We start from the raw sequence: 19,425 nt of genomic DNA, 5'->3' as shown, positions 1-19,425 counted from the left end.
CTCAACTGGAGTGCCACACCCACTCACACTCAATCTCTCCCAAAGACTTGATGCCGTTTACAAGTCTTGAGAATGCCCTGTGAAGCAAAGAACAGGATGTGTTAAGGCTATTCAAAAAGCAAAACTGTAAAAAGGCAGCAGGACCTGACTGTGTATCTCCAGCCACACTACAGCCCTGTGCTGGCCAACTCGCTCCAATCTTTACAGACGTTTTTAAGCAATCATTGTCCCAGTGCACAGTGCCAGACTGCTTCAAATCTTCTGTTATTGTTCCTGTTCCAAAAAAGGACACAAGAACCTGCCTTAATGCCTACAGACCCGTCGCACTAACGTCAGAACTGGCGCATCTTCCCAACACGTTCCTGTCACAGTGAGGTGACCCCTCAAACAAGAATTATTTCCTGCCTCATATATGACTACGGCACCTAGCAATGCAAACAGGGTGCCAGGGCCCCTCTCCATTACCACAGGTTCTGTTGATCTCCCAGATCCACCAATGCCCACACAGACCAGCGACAAGCATGTGTATCGTATAAGTGACCTTTTTATTTTCTATCCACATTCACCATCAGCCAAAGACACAACGAAAACAGCAGCAACAAAAGGTCCTTCCAAGGGTCATAATGAATCCAGAGGGACGGCAGTCTTTTCTGTCAAGTACCGAAGAGTGGCCACTCGAACGATTCTTCTTCGTACCTGTAAAGTCTTTGATGGCCCCAGTGAACGAGAGGCCGGTCCCATTTCCCCAGACTCCGTTCAGGTTCCACTAGAAATCCTCCCGCGAACTGTATTCCATTCCCCTCAGTTTGGAGCGGTTAGCCGGGCCGGTTTCTCGCTCCTTGCCTTCAGGTATTAAAAGTCTCTGTACAGTACCTCTGTTCCGATGCCACTGTCTCCCGTGGTCGTCAATCGGTCCTTGCGTCTGTGAACTCGCGCTCCGCAGCTTCCCTTGTGCTGCCTGTGTCGTCTCCCGGGTCTAGTGGGAATCGGGAGCGCGCTCCGTTCCGGCTCAGATGGTTTTATTCCTCCCCTCAGCCCATCTCCCTCAGGGGGTTTTCCACTGTCCCTGTCAGAAAGGGGCTTGCCCAGTATTTTACCAGGAGGAAGCTTGTGTGGCTGAAGAGTGTGAGAGTGCCGAGTTTAGGTGTTATGGGCCCTTATCACTTCTTTGTTCACTCTCCGGGTCGGAGAAACCTGAAAAGAGACAAACGTTGTGAGACCATTTATAAGCTTGGTGACCTCGAATTAAAAAGAACAATAGCAACACTGTTCTACAAACCTTTCATTGAAAGGGTTTTCAAACACTGTCCCACTTGCTGGTTTGGCAACATCAGTAGCTGGAATTGAATATGCAGCCATTAGTCTGCCTGGCAAAAAACAACCGGTCTCTCCAGTGGTCTGCATACAAGTGAACACACAAACCCCATACTATTAAAACCCCCTTTAGGGCACACTCACACCACAACACAATCGACCTGACAGACTCACCAACACTGGACTGCAGAAGCGGCAGGAAACCCTTGAGAACATGAGCAGAGCATGCAAACTCCACACAGACAGCACTCCAGGAAACCAGACACATGAGAACATGTGCAGAGCATGTGCGCCGTCTCTCAGCCTTTCACCTCCACATGCAGATCAGGACGCGACCGGAGACCGGAGACTCCTCACTCCTGCAGTAACACACCCCAGCAGGAGGAGGCGCCGACGGACTCGCTCATGGTGCAGTGAGCCCAGCGGTGTGAGGCTGGTGTCCAGCGCTGATATTTACCGACAGCCTGCGACTCACCGTTTTTTCCTTTTCTTCTGCATAATGTCCACAAAATACTCCAGCCAGCGCTTTTTAGACTAATGTTTCTGCTTTGCTTGCTGATTAGATTACAAAAGCCGCCTGTTTACCTCCTAGAGGTCAGATCGCAACAACTTCTGCAGCACCGTTTCCCCGGCAACCACGTTTTATTGACAAAGTAAAATAAACACAGGAGAAAAGTTTGCAAACAAGACGGGAGCTAAGAAACACGAGGACAGTGGGTTTGCTTTATGTGCCGGGTCGATAAACCAGCGATGCAGACACGTGAAATACAAGAAAACATACACACAAGGGAACACATAAGAGAGACAAAGAAATACAAGACACGATAAATACGCTGAAATTGTATTAATATAATTAATTCTAATGTTCAATCAAATCAGCGAAACACATGGGCAGGGCAGCCCAGTGAACTACAGAGACTACATTACCCATAAGCCCTGTGGGCGACAACATTTTGACGTCATCGACTCGCGTCTTTTGTATTTTTATGAGACCAAAAACTACAAGAAAACGTAACGTAGCAGTCGTATTGTCAGGGTACATGCAATAATTCATGTACATTTTATGGAAAAAAAAAGTTTCAACATGGTAAATGCAGATAAGGCCCGTCCATGCTTCAACGTTCTTACAACACAGAAACAGACACATTTCAGAAAGACATTCTGAAATAAAATGTCTTTACATCCGTCTTAAACTGTTCAAACACGGTCTCCTCTCACACCATTCCCTTAATAATTATGTTGCGCAAGTATAATAATGTTTTAAAATACAAACGATATTTTCATCTTCCTTTCAATGGGATTAAAATGTAACAAATGTATTTCTTTCCGATTTCAAGTCTTTCCGATAGCGCTTTGAGACTCAGCTCCGTGGACTCGTGGATCTCTGTCGCCACCCAGTGGACATTTATCGGAAGTGTCACCGCCCGCCGGAATTCGGAAAAGTCCCGGGACTGAAGCTGTGTGACTGGACAAGAGCCTGTCTCCCGCCTCCTGCTGAAATCTCAGCGCCGATTGGACAAAAGCTGCTCACAGTCCGGATCCAGTGGAAGGCCGATCCACTCCGGGTTTTCCGTAGCCGGCAGTCCGGATCCAGTGAAAGACCGATCCACTCCGGGTTTTCCGTTGCCGGCAGTCCGGATCCAGTGGAAGGCCGATCCACTCCGGGTTTTCCGTAGCCGGCAGTCCGGATCCAGTGGAAGGGTGATCCACTCCGGGTTTTCCGTAGCCGGAAGTCCAGATCCGGTGGAAGGGCAGATCCACTCCGGGTTTTCCGTAGCCGGAAGTCCGGATCCGGTGAAGGGCAGATCCACTCCGGGTTCTCCGTAGCCGGAAGTCCGGATCCGGTGGAAAGGCAGATCCACTCCGGGTTTTCCGTAGCTCACGCTGCTGATCAGTTCGACCTCCTTGTGTTTTCTTCTTCCTTTATCATGCAATAATATAAATCCTTTACGATGCACGCAAGACTACATTACCGATCACCGGAGTACATTATACAGGCAAATAAAGATAAGGTACGCACAGCTTTCATGTTGTGATACTTAGACATGGTTTGGAGACGTTCCCTCGTGTGTATTTTAAATTATTCAAATACGTGTCGCTTCAATTTGGAAGCGAAACATTTCAGTGCATGAGCTTACCTGTTATATTGGGCGAGATTTCACACGGATAATCAAACAAGAACGAGTTTGCCCTGGAATCCATTCCACTGCCCAACCTGAAAGTCAGAGCATGAGAACGGACGGATTGTATGGCGATTGTGGTGTTGCTCGACCACATCAAGTAGGCGAGAAGTACAATCTGCTACTACGACATACGGTCTAATTATTCAATTTTCGATTATTTCTCATCTTTAGGCTATTTATACATCTAATAACGAGCAAGTATAATGATTAAGCCAATGATACATTATATTTTAGATTCGGTTCAGCAGTATTGAGCAGTAAAATAACATCAATTTGTCTACAGGAAATGTCAGAATTAGAAGCCTTCTTTACACCATTTTGCCGATCTGTTCAGAGTGTTTTAACAACAGAACAAAACAAAAACAAACGTAAGGTTTCTGGGCTGCTTTGAGAAAGACAATAATCATCTATATTACTTTTAAATCTATGCACACTGTGTATCTTTACCGGGTCGATTCAATGTACAATTTTGTACTGACGCCTTAACCTTATTATTCATACAAAATCTGTTTGACAATAGTCATGTTTGATTCCACTCACTTTCCCCAAAGAGGTGCTCCAAAATAGTTTGACAAGATATTGTGAGATTGCGAGAGGGATCTGAAGTATTTATTAGTACAAGTATAACTAAATTGTTTTCCTTGTAGTCTAATAAAGGTTGTAAATTCTTCCATAGTTTCTGATGGTATACTGTTAGTTTCTTAAAAATATCAATACCTCTCTAGGAGTAGCTCTGGTTACGACGGATTGTTATCAGACGTATCACAAACATTATATCTATTCATAAAATCTGCTTGATTCTACATTTCATCATCCACACCAGTTAATTTGTTGACCCCGCTTATACTATTTTAAACCCAGTTTTCAAAGCACGGGTTTATTTTTTCTCTGTATTCTAGATGATGTATCTATGGGAGGTATGTTTATCTATAAGAGACCACGTGAGGAGAACTTCTTCATGGAAGCTGGCAAGTTTCAGGGGGGTTTCCAGCATCCAAATGACATTCAAGTAAAAAGTCTATACCCGCTAGTTCCTGAATGATTAAATTAGGGAAACATACACCACCTACTTTGCTTAATTTTGTAAATAATACTCTGTCGGTATCGGTATTAGATGCTCTAAACTCTGTAGCATTTAGGCCTCCTTCTGCCCGTGTTTGACAAATAACAACCATGAATAAAGTTTTTATTTTATTTTACTAAGGTAGAGAACATCAAATCACAAATCACAAAATCACCTTTTTGAAAATCTTAATACCAAGATATTTAATCACATCTTTTACATGTATATTACGTACGGAGCAGACACTTTCCAACAGCCACCAGTTCACTTTTCTGATATGTAAAGAAAGACCAGATACAGAGGAAATGACTTGTAAACGCATTTAATTGCTTTGTCCACCTCTGTGTGCTTTCTCAGAGAGAGAGTTGTATCCTCAGCCAATTGGGAACACCTGTAATCTCTTTATCCTGTACTTGAATACCCTGAAACTATTTGTTATAGGGGTGTAAGCAGTGGGAAGAGGAGTGGGCTTGTGTCGAATTGCCTTACCCGTTCCCAATCTGCAGGAGGTCCCACGACGGCAGGTAGCTGCTCCAGTCGCTGGAGCTCAGTTCGCTGTCGAGGGAGGACGAGGGCTCTGGCTCGGGGGAATCACGGCTCCACAGCTCCTACCTGTTGCAGAGTGTTTCTGCCCTCCCGATGGCCTCTGTGTTTTAGAAGGATCTGTCTCTTTTCGCTTGCTTACACCACAGGTTTCATCGACGGTAGTGTGCATCCTGAAGCAGTGTGTTATCGGTCTTATTTCTACTGAGAAACAGTTCAAGCACTCACAAAACAATAACCAGGAGACGGTGTATGAAAAAGAATTGTACGACTTGCAGAGTAGATTTGAATAGACAGTGGACGTCACACTGCGTGCTTGAATATCAGAGATTCAGTTCATTCTTTCCTGTAGGTTAACTTCCTGTTTGACATTGTTCCGCTGTCACTTCTTCACAAACTCATAACTCGCCGTGTTCAATTTTGTGTTGAGTTACAGGAACCTCAGCATCAGATGAAATCCTCTTCAGCGCCCCAGGGAGACTGGGGGACTTGCCAGATTTTCAGCTTTATCACTGGGTCCTTCGGCTCAGGGCTGTTGAGCAAAGTGCTCCCCTCTGCTGGAGAGCCACAGGGGCACTACAGAGCGGCCTCGTGTTCCCTGCTCCTGCCCGTGCCTGTGGACGGCCAGTGTGACCGCGCGCGAGACAAAGTAGTGCATTCGTGGTGTAAATACAGAATGTTCACTAGCTGACTGAGGAAAGTTACAGAGACGGGAGTATACGTTCTGAAATAATGTGAACCACTGTTACTACACACAGACAGACTACTTAAAAATCATGTGGCTTTTTAAGGTCGTTTTGTCTGCCTAAAGTACGTTAGGTTTGTCACAGCAAAGAGTTTGAATACTTACAGAATGCAGCAGCTAGAATTGTTACTTGGAGCAGAAAGAATGACCACATAACCCCCATACTTCCCTCTCTTCATTGGCTTCCTCTCAGGTACAGGGCGGACTTCAAACTCTACTTACTTACAAGGCTCTCAGAGGTCAGGCACCTGTCCTGCCTCGCAGGGATGCTGCAGAGGAGAAATACTGTCTGTCATGGGCTGGGCACCATGTGAGTTGAATGCGGCATCAGTGCCATGGATCCAAGAGGGGCATCATGGATACAGCTGTCGTTTAGGAGGATTCTGCTGGTCTGCAGAGACCTGCATGGGGTACTGACATACAGACGACGTGATGGATGGATGGATTAATACCCGCATTCATTTCTTTCTTTTTTTTTAATGATATAATGTTAGCATGCCCAAAGGGGTTGGGCAGCCAGTTGACCTTGGACCCCTAGAGGATTTTATTCTCCTTACTGAGGAGTCTTTGGTTCCTTTTCTCCATTGTCTTCAGTTCTGTATTCACAAAATGTATATTTACCTGCATTGTTAAGCGCCTTGGGGCAACCTTGTTGTGAAAGGCGCTATATGAAAATAAATTGAATTGAATGGAATGACAGTCACGGCTTTTCCAGTTTCCTCTCCTATTATCTTCTTTATCTGCACTCTAAAACACAGTGAAACCTTGAACCTTTCAACTGGACCACTGCCGTTCTACATCAAAATGACTTTAACTAGGATGGAGACTCGGATGGGATGAAAAAGGAAAAGGCATTATTTGCAGGAAGAAATTAAACTGTTCCACCTGATCACTTGCTAAACAAAGTGATTCACTGGAGTGGAGGCGGTGAAAGCTTTGTGAATCAACTTACAAAAGGAAACATGTAAGAAACGTGGCTCCCATATTTAACCCTTGAAAAATCTATGAGTGTTATGTGGAGGTGAAAGTATTGTTCAATTATTCTAATAAAGCTCACTCAACTAAGACCCAGAAAAGTACCAGAGTATTCTCACCTAAGAGGAAATACTAACAAGTAGGATGCTAAAATGAAAAGCATTAAAAAGTGAATGATCTTCAGTAGCTGAAATGATTATTGAGCTCTGGGTCACAGTGCTCCTGAAAAAAAATCAAATTTCAGCAGACACCCAAGGACAGCAGGTGAGCACCATGCTGAGCCAGTGTATAAGTGTATGAATCACAGTTTCAAGGAGCTTTTTTCAGTTTCGTTCCACTGATCGGCCAACACGGGGGGAACTTCAGTCTTACTCGCCCTATTGCATTAAGAAACTGTACAACATTCTCCAATCAGAACTTGCGACCTCACCTAACGAAAAGCAATTTGCGTAGCAGGGAAAGAGTGGACTCCCACTGGGGATTTTTGTTTTTCATCCCGATGGTGATGTGCACTATATAGAACGTTGCTGGACCCATGTGCAATTGGTGTCATTTCTAATCTAGAGGTCAAAGCTGTGAAACTTTCAAAGAGATGGAAGATCTCTTGCGAGACACCAATTCACAGAAGGGGCTAATGAGATCTTTGCTTAAAGTCTCATTGTGCTGCACTATTTCATTTTTCAGTGGGCACGAAAATCATCTCAGTGACGGACTAAACAGGCCTCTCGCAAAGACTCGGGAACGGACATAGACCTTATCATCTCTGCTCCTCGGGAAGCGTGCAGAGATCACATTAGATGTGTTGCTCAAGCTCTTTATTGTCACGTACAGTAAACCCAGCAGTGTGGTCAGTGCGGGATGTGTTCTGTCCTGACGGCAGGGTCAGCAGCCAGAGGAGACCTGAAACACAAGACGGAGAGGTAAGACATTGATTCCGACAGAGAGAGCTTTCACACCGGATTACTGACAAGAGGAGCAATAAGAGAAGAGTTGTAAAGACACGCCGAAGAGAATATTCTCATCTAAGAGGAAATATTAACAAGTAGGATGTTAAAATGAAAAGCATTAAAAACTGCATGATCTTCAGTAGTGAAATGATTACTGAGCTCTGGGTCACGGACAGCAGGGGAGTGAATGAGTTGTTTATTTTGTTTCCTGTGAATTATGTAGAATTCACAACGTGTTCCATTTGTACAGGAAAACCATACGAGCAGATTCACTTCTCCTGCGCCGGAATGAATGATTTCCATCTTCACTCTAGGGTACTGTACTTTATAGCACTGTATTGTATTCTGCATATATGTCTGTTATGTATACATTTTCTTTCTCACTTTGTCTCTCTGTCCATTTGTATCAGTTTGTTGGAGAGCACCATCACACCAGCATCACAACATTTATTCTACTGCCTTATTAAGCAAATGTCTCTACTAAATTCTTTTTATATATAAAACATTTTTTGGCATGATATACACAAATGGCTAATTATACTTTCTGATTATATTTCCATCTTAGAACTGAAGCATTTCTCTCCTGCAGTTTGAGGTTGTTAAATAGAAAACTGGATCACTCCAGGGCCGAATCTTCTCCCTCTCTTACACTCTCTTACATTCGTTCACGAATGATCACAAGAGCAAACACATAGACTGGCTTCTCACAAAGTGTGTCGATGACACAGTCCCGGTCAGCTTACTAAAGGACCCAGAAAATCACCACGGGCCAGTCTGAACAGTTTCACGGAATAGTCTGTTGACTTCTCTTTGATGTTTCATGTTACAAGAGCAAAACAATACTCACTGATTTGAGGATAATTGCGCCATCCCTCCAGCCTACTGAAATGAACCGTCAGACTGCAGAAGCTGTCAGTGACTACAGGTCCTTGGGACTGGTCAGAGAAACCTGAGATGAGACAAACGTTGTGAGACCATTTATAAGCTTGTGACCTCAAATTAAAACGGAAGTCAGACATTTTCAAAGGGGGCAACACTGCGGCACAGTGGTTAGCATCGCTGCCTCATAGCACCGGGGCCCTGGGTTTGATTCCAGGGGTGCTGTCTGTGTGGAGTCTGCATGTTTGTTCATACAAACAGAAACTTCAAACAACAAACCCCAACAAGAAATCTGTGCACACTTGGACTCCTGCTGCAGCTGAGGAGCTGTCACGCACACACCTCCTGTGTGGGTAGTGTTGGCCGTAGGACGTGTTGTTCACAGGGAGAAAAAATACACCATAGCAAGTCAGCACTCAAACAAACCAAAAGGCCAGTTTTATTGAAGTTGACGCAGCTGGCCACACAAACACTCACTGGGTCTCATCACCAGGTATCCACACAGACAGCACCCCAGGAAACCAGACCCATGAGAACAGGGGCAGAGCATGCAGACTCCACACAGACAGCACCCCATGAACAGGACCCATGAGAACACAGGCAGAGCATGCAGACTCCACACAGACAGCAGCCCAGGAAACCAGACCCATGAGAACACAGGCAGAGCATGCAAACTCCACACAGACAGCAGCCCAGGAACTAAATCCAGGCTCCCAGCGCTGCCACCCACTGCGCCGCCGTCTCTCACCTCCACTTGCAGATCATGACGCGACCGGAGACCGGAGACTCCTCACTCCTGCAGTAACACACACCCAAGCAGGAGGAGGCGCCGACGGACTCGCTCATGGTGCAGTGAGCCCAGCGGTGTGAGGCTGGTGTCCAGCGCTGATGTGTCCCTGATAGTCCTGTCCCACAGCCTGCGAGTCACCGTTTCTTCCACAAAATACTCCAGCCAGCGCTTTTTAGACTAAAGTTTCTTAAATTTCTGTTTCTCTCGCAGATTAGATTACAAAAGCCGCTTGTTGACCTGCTGGAGGTCAGACCAGCTCCGGCAACAACTACTGCAGCTCCGTTGCCCCGGTAACCACGTTTTATTTAACAAAGTAAAATAAACACAGGAGAAAAGTTTGCAAACAAGACAAGAGAGCTCAGAAACCCACAGACACGACGGCAGTGGGTTTTGTTTCTGTGTCGAGTTGATAAACCAGGCAGGACGAGCGCTGCAAACACACTAGAGTACACATAACCCAATCAGGGGTACACAAGACTCCCGCTTTTTACACAAACAGGTTCAACAGGTCAATAAAGAGCAGGTCGGCACAGCTGTCATGATGTCTCATTTACAAAGAGTCTGAAGATTTGCTCGTCTCTTCCCAGAGCAGCTTCACTCCGGAGAGCAAGAAACAGCTCCTGCCGAGTCCGTCTTGTAAGACAGACATAGAAATCCGCGACACGGTAAATACACTGACATTGTATAATTAATTCTGATGCTCAATCAAATCTGCGGAACACGTGTGGAGCGCAGTCCAGAGCACTATAAAGACTACATTTCCCACAAGGCCTGTGGCGACTTCCCTTTGACGTAATCGAGTCGCGTCTTTTTATTTTTAATTATAACAACAATACATGCTATAAAAACAAGAATACATATAACACAGAGTATAGTCAGGGGCACATACGATAATACGTGTACATGTTATGGAAAAAGATTAAACAAGTAATCTTGTTTAATAGTAAACAAAAGCAGATAAGGTCCGTACATGTTTCAAATTGTCTGTACAGACGCATTTACATCCGTTTTAAAGTGTTTAAACATGGGTCTCCTCTCACAGCATTTCGTTAATTATTATATCGTGGAAGTATCATATTTGTTTAAATACAAAGATATTTTCATATTACTTTCAATAGGTTTAAAATGTAGTATTATTAAACTTCTTTAAAAGTAATGTCAATATTAGTTTCCTTCTTTACGTTATCTTTCAGAGTTGCTGTCACAAACGTCACAGTTATCATCTGTATTGATTTTCAATCTCTGCACAACGAGGATCTGTACGGAGGCGCTATTGGACTCGCCGCCATAGACTCGTGTATCTCTGTCGCCGCCAAGTGGACATTTTTCGAAAGTGCAGTTCTTTTTAACTTTTTATTGTAGCAATAAAAATAGATACAATACAAACAAGAGTATATTTATAGCACATCAATAATACCATCAGGGGTACATAGTATAATATATTTACACTTCTGAAAAAAAGATTAAACCAGGTGAATAAAGATAAGGGCTGATATAGTCTGTAAATACACTTTTACATCTATTTAAAATGTTCTAACGAAGCTGCCTGAGGAAAGAACTTACTGTTTTGTTGACATGAATCAGAGATTGTGACTCTGCCTTTAGCTTCCCATTCCTTCCAAACATTTTCAATTTCACACCTCTGGTTGTGCCAGAGGGTCCCCAGCACTGCTGTCACCTCTTCTGTACTCCTCCTATGCTAACAGCTGTGTATCTACTGCTGACTCCGTGAAAGGAATCAAGACTCCAGATGATCCCACCCAAATAAAAAAAAAATTCTGGAGTGGAAGGAGGTCTCTGCTTTAGTCGGCTGGTGCCGTGAAAACAACCTCTAACTCTATATAACTCCAACTGCCTGTGTCTCAGGAAGCCCTGGTCCGTTTGTAATGGAAAGCCGTTGAGAGCACTAGAATGACTGATTTCCATCTTCACTCTAGGTCACTGTGCTGAACAGCACATTACTGTATTCTGCATATGATATGTCTGTTACTTACACCTTTTCTTTCTCACTTTGTCTCCCTGTCCGTTTGGATCAGGTATTTGGAGAGCACCACCACACCAGCCAAACTACCCAAACAGTTGCTTAGGCACTCAAGTGGACTCGATCAAATTAAACTTTCCAACCTAAACAGGAAAATGACAGTTTAAATGGATTCTACTGCCTTATTAATCATATTTCTCTTATAAATTCTTTTAAAATAAAAACAAATATGTCTGACATGATACACACAAATAGCTATTTTTATACTTTCTGGTTATATTTCAATCTTATAAATGAAGCATTTCTTTCCTGCGGTTTGAGGTTGTTAAAGAGAAAGACCCCATGTTATCACAACCCCCTTTACAGGCTGGTGAAAGAGGTGAAATGAGGTAGCGGAGGTGTAATTGAGTCGGACAGCAAACTCTCACCTGCTGCTTGCCAGGACAGGAATCTTACAAAGGTCCCCTCCTCCCAGGAGGGTCACAGTAACAATGATGATGAGTAACACGAATGATTACAGTTCAGGGCCCCAGCACTGCCACCCACTAAAATAAACATGACACACAAGAGAACCCATAAGACAGTCATAGAAATCCATGACACGATAAACACGCTGAAATGGTACAATAGAATTAATTCTGATGTTCAATCAAATCACCGAAACACGTGGGCAGTGCGGGCCAGAGAACTACAGAAACTACATTACCCATACGCCCTGTGGGCGACTTCCTTCTGACGTCATCGACTCGCGCCTTTTGAATGTTATTTTAATTTTTGGTTTATTGCATTTATTTTGTATTTTGTATCCATGTACAATACATTCATTCATTACTCTTGTTTGCAATGCAATGTATTCTTTGCTGTTGAAAATGCGTAAATATTTTTAAAATTAAAATAACTTATTAATACCAACATTACTAACGGTATTTTAATTAAAAAAAACTTTCGGTGAAATTTTGATGAATGACCACCAAGCGGCGCCATTGGCACATTATTGTAAGAATAATCATTTCTAAGAAATTTTCCAGTTTAATTCCACTGACCGGCCATCAGAGGGGCACTTTCCTCGTCCTGCTGCTTCTGTTGAATTAATAATTGCATAAATTATTGTCTGGTTAAATTGTCTGGTGGTAAGTATTTGTAATATAGGATTGCTCATGTCTGATCTGGAACACGAGATGGAAGTTTAACATGTGTGATTCACTGAGGTGGAGGGGTGGGAAATGACTGAAAGAAGTCTTGCCATGCTGTATTATTAATAGTAGTAGCAGTATTGTCATATTAACACAAATCCTCAGACTCACTAACATCTCCAATAGAACGACAATCTCACACATCAAATATTAGAGGACCCTTCCTTTATACCTAAAAGCTTTCAGTTGTTGGACAATGAAAAGAGTGCTTGCAGGAATCTAATTACTGTTGTTATAAACTCATTACAAGCTAATTGTCTCATTTCTTTTTTTTTCTTTCTTCTCTTTTCAGCAGCAAATAAACCCATTACTTGATCCCTTACATTTCAAAACGCTCTGTATCAAACCAACAAATCGTTCATAAATTTAAACCATGTTTTTGAGAAACTAGCCTTAAAATCAAAATGACTACATTCATATGAAACACACTCAGAAACAATATCAAATGGTTTGATACAGAGTGCAGAAACAACTGAAGAGAACTACCAGAACTAAAACAACACCACACCACTCTGAGCTGCGCCTCAGATACTGTGAGATGGTTAGACACTACATGCACACCCTAAAGAAGATAAGCACATACACAAACAGACAACTCTCAGACCACAAAAGGCCTGTAGCCAAGACACAGTCAACAACGCTTGACCCAACTGCAGCTCAGACCTGCAGCAAAGCCTGCTCAAACTCCTCAACCTCGACCTGACGGCCGGCTGTTTCCCTGAGGCCTGGAATCAAGGACTGATCACGCCCGTCTGTAAGAATGGAGACAGACTCGACCCCAACAGGTACCGGGGCTTCCGTGTGAACAGTAACCTGGGGAAGGAACTCTGTCGTATCTTGAATATCTGATAACCGGCCCTCCTTACTGAGCACAATGTCCTGCATTAGAGTCAGACTGGCTTCCTACCAAACCGCCACACATCCCATCACATTCACACCTGGGCTCTGATGGCCCATCTGGACCAAGAACAGCAGAGCCTGGCACTGCTGGAGCAGCACTGTCAGACCTGGTCACTGCCAGCCCATCTGGACCCAGAACAGCAGAGCCTGGCACTACTGGAGCAGCACTGTCAGACTTGGGCACTGCCAGCCCATCTGGACCCAGAACAGAAGAGCCTGGCACCGCTGGAGCAGGAGTGTTAGACCTGGACACTGCCAGCCCATCTGGACCCAGAACAGCAGAGCCTGGCACTGCTGGAGCAGGACTGTCACACCTGGGCACTGCCAGCCCATCTGGACCCAGAACAGCAGAGCCTGGCACTACTGGAGCAGCACTGTCACACCTGGTCACTGCCAGCCCATCTGGACCCAGAACAGCAGAGCCTGGCACTACTGGAGCAGCACTGTCAGACCTGGTCACTGCCAGCCCATCTGGACCCAGAACAGCAGAGCCTGGCACTGCTGGAGCAGGACTGTCACATCTGGGCACTGCCAGCCAAACTGGACCCAGAACAGCAGAGCCTGGCACTACTGGGGCAGGACTGTCAGACTTGGGCACTGCCAGCCCATCTGGACCCAGAACAGCAGAGCCTGGCACTGCTGGAGCAGGACTGTCAGACTTGGGCACAGCCAGCCCATCTGGACCCAGAACAGAAGAGCCTGGCACCGCTGGAGCAGGAGTGTTAGACCTGGACACTGCCAGCCCATCTGGACCCAGAACAGCAGAGCCTGGCACTGCTGGGGTAGTACTGTCACACCTGGGCACTGCCAGCCCATCTGGACCCAGAACAGCAGAGCCTGGCACTACTGGGGCAGGACTGTCAGACTTGGGCACTGCCAGCCCATCTGGACCCAGAAGAGCCTGGCACCGCTGGAGCAGGAGTGTTAGACCTGGACACTGCCAGCCCATCTGGACCCAGAACAGCAGAGCCTGGCACTGCTGGAGCAGGACTGTCAGACCTGGGCACTGCCAGCCCATCTGGACCCAGAACAGCAGAGCCTGGCACTGCTGGAGCAGGACTGTCACACCTGGGCACTGCCAGTCAATCTGGACAAGACCAGAGTTATGGTTTTCCAGGAGAAAGCCAGACCGCAGGGAAACAGGTACAAATTCACACTGAACAACAACACATTGGAGCACACATCCAGCTACACATATCTCGGTCTCACCATCAGCTCTTCTGGGAGTTTTGACCTGGCAGTGAAGGCACTGAGGGAGAAGGCACTCAGGGCTTTCTACGCAATAAGAAGGAGGCTCTTCAATGTCAACCCACCAACAAGAATTTGGCTCCAAATATCTGAAAGTGTAATCCAACCCATTGCCCTATACGGCAGTGAAGTGTGGGGTCCCCTCACAGACCAGGAGTACACTCTGTAGAAACTCCTCCTTGCGCAGAGAAAAACAGCTAACCACTAGGCCACCACTAGGCCCTGCTGATCCCAGAGTACAGCTGGTCTTGACACCAGTCAGTCTCAGGACAGCACAGCTACAGCAACACCAATCACAATCATCCAAATGCGGAGGGGACTGCAGTCCAGAGAAACCCAGCATTTGACAAGGACTGGAGGCCATTTCGCACCACAACTGTAGAACAGGATTCTTTCTGCACACCCAGTACTGGGGGCTGTGTCGGAGGCTCCTCACCAGAAGAGACTTGCATTCCTGTTGGCTCCTCTCATTCTGTGATGATTTTAGACGTCGAATCGGGCAGGAGGCAGGCGCTCTTCGGGAGCTCTCGTCCCATGCTATAACTGGAACCACGCAATGGCACAATTGCTTCCTACATACAAACAGAAACTTCAAACAACAAACCCCAACAAGAAATCTGTGCACACTTGGACTCCTGCTGCAGCTGAGGAGCTGTCACGCACACACCTCCTGTGTGGGTAGTGTTGGCCGTAGGACATGTTGTTCACAGAGAGAAAAAATACACCATAGCAAGTCAGCACTCAAACAAACCAAAAGGCCAGTTTTATTGAAGTTGACGCAGCTGGCCACACAAACACTCACTGCGTCTCTTCACCAGGTATCAGAAACAAAATAAAGGAACAATCTTTTTATCATATCCACTCGCACCTTGCTCTCATTTCGAGACTCCTAACTTACCACTCCCAACAAACCCCAGTGCTCGCAACACCCTTTAAATAGGATTTGGCCCGTACCACTATGGATACAATAGGTGTAAAACAGAAAATTCACAAGACAAACAACACATACAGTAGCACAGCAGTCCGGACTACTTGGACACACAATAACATGAAACCCTTAACAATTCACAGGACAGACATTCATCAGATCTTCTATAGCTAGTTGCCATTTTTCGCAATAACATTAGGCTCTGATAACCTCCCCTCTCAGCATTCCAGCAATGTTATGTTCCTCTAGCTAAGCTTCAGGCATATAACCAGTCTCCTATCTGTTTGCAACCTTTTGACCTTTCTGAGGACCCCTCAGAACAAATAGACACTGGCGTCTCCTCTCATGCAGTGCTGTTAAGACTTAAGCTAGTGGCATCCTACACTATGCTTTGTTCCTTTAGGGCCATTTCTCTAAAAATAGTGTTCTCTACCTTTTGTTTCCCCTCCTGTCCACAGCTGGAACAACTGTTTGCTAACAAAGACTGTTTATCTGTCTGGAAAGGTCTCCAAACTGTTACCAATTACAAAAGAAAATCCCCTCAGATACATCTTGATCACTCTCTACCAGATAACACATTTTACAGCAGGTCTGAAACACAAAGGATCTCCAACGACCTTGTCCATGGCAGTCTCGCAACTCGTCCAAATAATTCACATCCTGGGGATGAGCTATTGTCCCCCACTCAACTGGAGTGCCACACCCACTCACACTCAATCTCTCCCAAAGACTTGATGCCGTTTACAAGTCTTGAGAATGCCCTGTGAAGCAAAGAACAGGATGTGTTAAGGCTATTCAAAAAGCAAAACTGTAAAAAGGCAGCAGGACCTGACTGTGTATCTCCAGCCACACTACAGCCCTGTGCTGGCCAACTCGCTCCAATCTTTACAGACGTTTTTAAGCAATCATTGTCCCAGTGCACAGTGCCAGACTGCTTCAAATCTTCTGTTATTGTTCCTGTTCCAAAAAAGGACACAAGAACCTGCCTTAATGCCTACAGACCCGTCGCACTAACGTCAGAACTGGCGCATCTTCCCAACACGTTCCTGTCACAGTGAGGTGACCCCTCAAACAAGAATTATTTCCTGCCTCATATATGACTACGGCACCTAGCAATGCAAACAGGGTGCCAGGGCCCCTCTCCATTACCACAGGTTCTGTTGATCTCCCAGATCCACCAATGCCCACACAGACCAGCGACAAGCATGTGTATCGTATAAGTGACCTTTTTATTTTCTATCCACATTCACCATCAGCCAAAGACACAACGAAAACAGCAGCAACAAAAGGTCCTTCCAAGGGTCATAATGAATCCAGAGGGACGGCAGTCTTTTCTGTCAAGTACCGAAGAGTGGCCACTCGAACGATTCTTCTTCGTACCTGTAAAGTCTTTGATGGCCCCAGTGAACGAGAGGCCGGTCCCATTTCCCCAGACTCCGTTCAGGTTCCACTAGAAATCCTCCCGCGAACTGTATTCCATTCCCCTCAGTTTGGAGCGGTTAGCCGGGCCGGTTTCTCGCTCCTTGCCTTCAGGTATTAAAAGTCTCTGTACAGTACCTCTGTTCCGATGCCACTGTCTCCCGTGGTCGTCAATCGGTCCTTGCGTCTGTGAACTCGCGCTCCGCAGCTTCCCTTGTGCTGCCTCCCGGGTCTAGTGGGAATCGGGAGCGCGCTCCGTTCCGGCTCAGATGGTTTTATTCCTCCCCTCAGCCCATCTCCCTCAGGGGGTTTTCCACTGTCCCTGTCAGAAAGGGGCTTGCCCAGTATTTTACCAGGAGGAAGCTTGTGTGGCTGAAGAGTGTGAGAGTGCCGAGCTTAGGTGTTATGGGCCCTTATCACTTCTTTGTTCACTCTCCGGGTCGGAGAAACCTGAAAAGAGACAAACGTTGTGAGACCATTTATAAGCTTGGTGACCTCGAATTAAAAAGAACAATAGCAACACTGTTCTACAAACCTTTCATTGAAAGGGTTTTCAAACACTGTCCCACTTGCTGGTTTGGCAACATCAGTAGCTGGAATTGAATATGCAGCCATTAGTCTGCCTGGCAAAAAACAACCGGTCTCTCCAGTGGTCTGCATACAAGTGAACACACAAACCCCATACTATTAAAACCTCCTTTAGGGCACACTCACACCACAACACAATCGACCTGACAGACTCACCAACACTGGACTGCAGAAGCGGCAGGAAACCCTTGAGAACATGAGCAGAGCATGCAAACTCCACACAGACAGCACTCCAGGAAACCAGACACATGAGAACATGTGCAGAGCATGTGCGCCGTCTCTCAGCCTTTCACCTCCACATGCAGATCAGGACGCGACCGGAGACCGGAGACTCCTCACTCCTGCAGTAACACACCCCAGCAGGCGGAGGCGCCGACGGACTCGCTCATGGTGCAGTGAGCCCAGCGCTGATATTTACCGACAGCCTGCGACTCACCGTTTCTTCCTTTTCTTCTGCATAATGTCCACAAAATACTCCAGCCAGCGCTTTTTAGACTAATGTTTCTGCTTTGCTTGCTGATTAGATTACAAAAGCCGCCTGTTTACCTCCTAGAGGTCAGATCGCAACAACTTCTGCAGCACCGTTTCCCCGGCAACCACGTTTTATTGACAAAGTAAAATAAACACAGGAGAAAAGTTTGCAAACAAGACGGGAGCTAAGAAACACGAGGACAGTGGGTTTGCTTTATGTGCCGGGTCGATAAACCAGCGATGCAGACACGTGAAATACAAGAAAACATACACACAAGGGAACACATAAGAGAGACAAAGAAATACAAGACACGATAAATACGCTGAAATTGTATTAATATAATTAATTCTAATGTTCAATCAAATCAGCGAAACACATGGGCAGGGCAGCCCAGTGAACTACAGAGACTACATTACCCATAAGCCCTGTGGGCGACAACATTTTGACGTCATCGACTCGCGTCTTTTGTATTTTTATGAGACCAAAAACTACAAGAAAACGTAACGTAGCAGTCGTATTGTCAGGGTACATGCAATAATTCATGTACATTTTATGGAAAAAAAAAGGTTCAACATGGCAAATGCAGATAAGGCCCGTCCATGCTTCAACGTTCTTACAACACAGAAACAGACACATTTCAGAAAGACATTCTGAAATAAAATGTCTTTACATCCGTCTTAAACTGTTCAAACACGGTCTCCTCTCACACCATTCCCTTAATAATTATGTTGCGCAAGTATAATAATGTTTTAAAATACAAACGATATTTTCATCTTCCTTTCAATGGGATTAAAATGTAACAAATGTATTTCTTTCCGATTTCAAGTCTTTCCGATAGCGCTTTGAGACTCAGCTCCGTGGACTCGTGGATCTCTGTCGCCACCCAGTGGACATTTCTCGGAAGTGTCACCGCCCGCCGGAATTCGGAAAAGTCCCGGGACTGAAGCTGTGTGACTGGACAAGAGCCTGTCTCCCGCCTCCTGCTGAAATCTCAGCGCCGATTGGACAAAAGCTGCTCACAGTCCGGATCCAGTGGAAGGCCGATCCACTCCGGGTTTTCCGTAGCCGGCAGTCCGGATCCAGTGAAAGGCCGATCCACTCCGGGTTTTCCGTAGCCGGCAGTCCGGATCCAGTGAAAGACCGATCCACTCCGGGTTCTCCGTTGCCGGCAGTCCGGATCCAGTGGAGGGCCGATCCACTCCGGGTTTTCCGTAGCCGGCAGTCCGGATCCAGTGGAAGGCCGATCCACTCCGGGTT

General features: G+C 45.7%; 1 protein-coding gene and 3 long non-coding RNA genes across 3 annotated transcripts; 1 reads left to right on the top strand and 3 right to left on the bottom strand.

Moving 5' to 3' along the window:
• The window catches only part of LOC148642291 (uncharacterized), a 151,748-nt gene that overhangs the window by 112,371 nt on the left and 19,952 nt on the right, over positions 1-19,425 (bottom strand).
• Positions 527-3,555, bottom strand: LOC148642296 (uncharacterized). Its single transcript, XR_015929552.1, has 2 exons — positions 3,453-3,555; positions 527-3,235 (listed from the first exon to the last, which is right to left on the bottom strand). It is a non-coding gene; the product is annotated as an uncharacterized LOC148642296 (long non-coding RNA).
• On the top strand, positions 5,146-6,542 carry LOC148642295 (uncharacterized). Its single transcript, XR_015929551.1, has 2 exons — positions 5,146-5,284; positions 6,042-6,542. It is a non-coding gene; the product is annotated as an uncharacterized LOC148642295 (long non-coding RNA).
• Positions 7,622-18,728, bottom strand: LOC148642294 (uncharacterized). The gene is made up of 4 exons (XR_015929550.1): positions 17,990-18,728; positions 17,644-17,701; positions 8,618-8,719; positions 7,622-7,723 (listed from the first exon to the last, which is right to left on the bottom strand). It is a non-coding gene; the product is annotated as an uncharacterized LOC148642294 (long non-coding RNA).

The sequence above is a fragment of the Lepisosteus platostomus genome, chromosome 23 (genome assembly GCF_059453375.1).
Source record: "Lepisosteus platostomus isolate fLepPlt1 chromosome 23, fLepPlt1.hap1, whole genome shotgun sequence".
In the NCBI taxonomy this organism is placed as follows: Eukaryota; Metazoa; Chordata; class Actinopteri; order Semionotiformes; family Lepisosteidae; genus Lepisosteus; species Lepisosteus platostomus.
This window is presented reverse-complemented; position numbering and strand designations above follow the sequence as displayed.